This window comes from Zea mays, chromosome 9, assembly GCF_902167145.1.
Source record: "Zea mays cultivar B73 chromosome 9, Zm-B73-REFERENCE-NAM-5.0, whole genome shotgun sequence".
Lineage (NCBI taxonomy): Eukaryota > Viridiplantae > Streptophyta > Magnoliopsida > Poales > Poaceae > Zea > Zea mays.
This window is the reverse complement of record NC_050104.1, coordinates 110224566-110229634: the sequence shown is the minus strand read 5'-3', so window position 1 is coordinate 110229634 and position 5069 is coordinate 110224566. Positions and strand designations below refer to the sequence as shown.

Below are 5069 nucleotides of genomic sequence, written 5' to 3'. Positions count from 1 at the left end.
GAACTAAAAGCAGCTAATAAGCAGAAGCTGCTTTTTACCAGCTTATCAGATAAGCTGCTTTTTCAACAAGCAGCAGCTGTCCCAAACAGGGCCATAAGCTTATGTCCGACGGTCCGCCTGCTAGCCCTCCGATATTATAAATTTTGTCCGACGGTCTTCTAGTCAGCCGCCGGACATAAGGAGCCGTCGGACTTGTAGTGTTTTACTGTAGTGATATAGACGCATTCACTTATTCATTTATTAATATACTACATTTATAAATACTTCATTATATAATAAAATCTCTACGGGTTTCATTACTTGGACTCGGCCAGTTGCATGAAGTTAATGGGAGTGGTGTACTTGGCCGGTCCATCATAGAACGCCTGGGCAGTGAGAAAAGCGGTACGTTGTGAAGGGTGCGCACGGTCCCAGAAGATATGCCGGTCGCGATCGGCGCAGAGCGTGGAGTTGCAGTTGGGTAGGCATGGCGCCTGCCCGCTCCCGCAGCACGCGTTGGCGACGTCGGTGTACCCCAGCACCTGTGGGTCTGCTACGGCGTCCCGTGTGAAGCTGAAGGCGTCACCGAGGGAGTAGACGAGGCCAGGCAGCCGGGGGGTGAGGCTGGCGAGCATGGACTGAAGAGCGACGTCGAAGCCAGCAGCGAGTTGGTTGAGAGTGTCTGAGCATGCGGACACTGGGCTAAACACCCGCACGGCCGCACCGCCGGCACGCAGCCGACTAGCCAGACGTTTATGATGGCAAACTTCCTGGCACCCATCGAGTACAATTCCTACATGAATGTATAACAATTAAGCCCAATAAACAGTTAGTAGCCTAGTTTATACCATAAAACTTACATCAATAATTTTGTGTCTAAGGTGGCTCTATGATGATATTAATTCTTCAATAATTGAAGAATATAAACACATGGTAAAGATGTGCTCATATATATGTCGACTGATGGTGAGTAACTATCAAAAGATGATCCGATTTTGATTTAATGTTTAGACTAATATTAATATGAGTGTGGAAAGGTATGGAACAAGAAAACGTTAACCACGGCCATTGCTTGGTCAATTGGTCAACAATATGTTCACCAAAAGGCTTAGGCCTAGTTTAGGTACTTTAGTAATGAGTGGGATTAGAGTGGATTGAGATATATTGAGAGAGTATTTGATCTATTAGGGATTTACATTCTCTCCAATCCCTCCAAAACACTCTAATCCCAAAGTATCCAAACTAGGCCTTAGGGGGACTGACATCCTAGACCTAGAGCGGTTCACTAGGGCTCTGAGGCTAAGATGATATTGGTTTAAATGGAAGCAAAACGAGAGGCCCTTAGGAAAAATTGAAGATCCCTTGAGACAAAAGTGATAGAGATTTATTCCACGCTTCCACGATTGTTACTGCTGGTATTAACAACAAAGCCCTCTTCTGGCACTCAAATTGGTTATATGGTGAAGCACCAAAAAACCTAACTCATCATGTATTTAACAAATCCAAACAAAAGGACATCAACGTTCAGAAAGCTCTCCAGAATAATGCCTGAGTTTCCCATCTTCATGGGATTACAACCCAACAGAGAATTTGTTCCCTTATGGGAGGAAATTCAAGTAATCAATAGAAATGAATCTGTAGAGGATGAAATTATGTGGAAATGGACAACCAATGGTGATTATTCCACTTCTAGTGCATATCGAATCCAATTAGCTAGAAGATCTAAAAGGTTCAATATTGCACCGATCTGGAAAGATAAATCAGAGCCAAAGTGTAAGATCTTTGCTTGGATCCTCCTTCAGAAGAAAATCTCAACTGCTAACAACTTGGCCAAAAGGAACTAGCCACATGACACAATCCACAAGCTTTGTAACATTATGCCAGAAACACCAACTCATCTTTGTAAAGATTGTGGTTTCTTAGGATAGGTTTGGAATCAGCTAGCCAGCTGGTTCAACCTAAATCATTTACCAAATATTCGTCAAGATGAGTCTCATATCAGATGGTGGAGAAAATACAAGTCTGCAGTCCCGAGGTCTGGTAGAAGAGATTTCAGTGGCCTCATTTGTTATTTTTGGTGGAATATTTGGAAGGAGCAAAATAGAAGAATTTTTCAACAATTAATCTACCAACCCCTCCAAATTGCGTTCATTGTAAAAGAGGATGTTGACCAGTTCAAGTTAGCTATGGGTTCATAAGATTTTTCTGGATTGTTTTAGTGGTTTTATTCTTATTCTTCTTTCTGTTTCTTTTTCTTGTTTTTTTTCAGGGTGTGGTCGTCCCCAAGGGCCATACTTGTTGTACTTTAATTCTCTTTTGATATATTTTTGGGCAGCTCTCTTGTCGTTCATTTAAAAAAATGAGTGTGGTGTTAAACAACATGACTTCTGATGTGCAAGTGTGGAGCACTGACCATTGAGACGATCAACGACTATGAAAAAAGATAAGTGGGCTCATGCAATATCGGATTCGTCTTTTTGCCTAATGTTCCAGACACTCGACAAGCCTTTCGAAGTGTTACACTCGACAAGTCTTTCGAAGTGTTACACTCGATAAATAATTTACAAAAGGCACATGGCAAAACCATTGTCGAGTGTAAAAACATTGGGCAAAGAAAAGCACTAGGAAAATTCGTGAAAAAAACCCAAAAACAATTAGTGGAACCATCATCCCCAGCTTAGCGCACCCAAATTTTCTCACCATTTTTGTAGCATTTTTTACAACTCGTTGCCTATGGGATTCAAACTCGTGACCTCTCTCTCGCATGAAAAATCATCTACCACTAAACCCCTTCATCAATCATGTTTATAATACATTTTCCTTCTTCACATATTATAATAATCCAAGTGTAAATTGATGTTTAAGGCACTCAATAGATTTAAATAAAAAATTTGTCAACTATAAAGTTGCATAACTTTTCGAGGTCTACAACTTTTATTTTGATAGTTTCTTCATCCGAGGCCGTTTACAAAATTTAAATTTCGAATTTTAAAACTTCAAACATATTTTTATATGACAAAATGATTTCAAAGTAAAAGGTTGCTATTTCAAAGTTTCATAATTTTTTGAGACCTACAACTTAAATCTGACGGTTTTTCCATCCGAGGTTGTTTAAAAATTTGAATATAGTTTTACATGACAAGATGATTTCAAATCAAATAATTGACAACTACAAAGTTTCATAACTTTTCAAGACCTACAACTTTCATTTTGCTGGTTTTTCCATCCGAGTTTATGAAATTCGAATTTTAAATTTTTAAAATTCAGACGTAGTTTTTATTGACAAGATGACTTCAAATAAAAAAGTTGCAAACTAAAAAACTCTATAACTTCTTAGATCTTCAAAGTTTATTTCGGTTGTTTGGTCATTTGCTCATCTAACATGGTGTTTCTAACATTGTTTATAAATCTTATACATCTCTCCTTTAGTTTCATAAACTACAAGAGAGATGTGTAAGTTGTGTGAACAAATTTAAAATAAAAATTGTATATCTTGATGAGTTTTACAAATTTGTAGTTAATTTTTTTCATTTAAATTAATTTATTGTTTTAAAATGTGATTTGAAAATTGTCTTTGTCTAATGTAAAAAAATACTCGGCAAAGAAATTATTTGCCGAGTGCTAAAAAGAAAACACTCGGCAAAAAAACCTTTTTGAGGAGTGTAAAAAAAAGCACTCGAAAGTTTTCTGGTGATGCCTTAGGATTGGGAGGGGTGAAAGATGTATATGAGGCTTGGGCTGAGGGACCGAGGACCGAAAGATTGACCGAAGATCAGAAGATGGCTGATGCTAGGGGATACCATGTAGAGGAGTAGATCACGTTGATTAGATCAGTTCAAGCTGTGTACCGTTACGGTGGCAGAGTAGTTGGAGACGAGGTTAGAATAGAGCACGGCGGCGTCCCTCCTCTGGTCCGCAGCCGACCTATTCCGCGCCAGCTCCGCGGCCGCGAAGACGTACATGTCGTTGTTGCCGATTCCGAGGAGAAAGACGGAGCTAGAGAGCAGTGCGTCCACCGCACGGGTGCCCGCTGCGGCGACCATCTTGGCCTTGGTAGCGCCGAAGTAGCGCACCTGCTTTGACAAAGGGACGGTGTTCCCGGCGTTCTGCATGTATATATACATACTCCACACAGTTACTGCAACGATCACCGCATGACGATGCAGCTAGGCACGTGCGTGCGTGTTAGCGGGTTAATTAGTTGCTTACAGTGGATTCGAGGATCCCAGCACCTCCGGAAGCATAGTTGACGCCATGGCTGAGACCTGCCTGCACCAGAGTGCCGGAGCTCGTCGTCGTCGGTGCCAGGGACAGGTAGGCAGGAGGGCTACACGCGAACCCCATGCTCTTTGCTGCAGCACCGGCAGTCCAGCACACGTACCATTGTAGCATGCGGTCCATAGTAGAGAGTAGAGAATACGGAAACGAAACATGTACAGAGTGATACAGACCGACGTAGTCGGCGATGTTGTAGCCGTTGCTGAACCTTCCGGTGGGGATGGAGGCCGGGAAGTCGATGCCGTTGTGGGGATGGTTGGCCCTGTCGACGGCCGGCCCAAGCAGGTAGTTGTTGTTGCCGACGTCCAGTATCGAGGACCCGAACACGTACATCGCCGGTGGCCTACCGCCGGCGACGACGGTGCCGATGATGAGCGCTACCTGCACATACATCACAAGACACAGCAGAAGAAGACGCCGCCCCATCGTCGTTGCCGGTCGGCCTACCTGGCTACCTACCTACTTTACTTGCAGGCTGCAGCAACAGAGCAACTGGCCAACCGCGCGGCCACTTCTCTAGTGCTCTCACTCTATATATAGGGGGAAATCTGTGTAAGCTGGTGAGCTTTGATGCTACTGCTTGCTTAATGACTTATTTTTTTGCTGTGACTTTGTGGGTCGGACAATATTCGTTTGTTGAAGGACCAGGTAAAGCGGAGGTGGTCTTATTTGTACTCGCTCTAGTTTTCTATTAGTTATCTTTTAAAACAGCGATACACTCTTCAAATTTAACAAATTTAACTTTGACCAATGTTTTTTTAATATAAATAAACTCTTAATACATTTATGTTTTATAAAAGTATTTGTTAAAA

At 42.1% G+C, this 5069-nt stretch overlaps 1 pseudogene; it reads right to left on the bottom strand.

Annotated features, from left to right (window-relative positions):
* Window positions 1-270: 270 nt before the first annotated feature.
* LOC103638839 (GDSL esterase/lipase At5g55050-like) lies at window positions 271-4758 on the bottom strand (annotated as a pseudogene).
* Window positions 4759-5069: the final 311 nt, after the last annotated feature.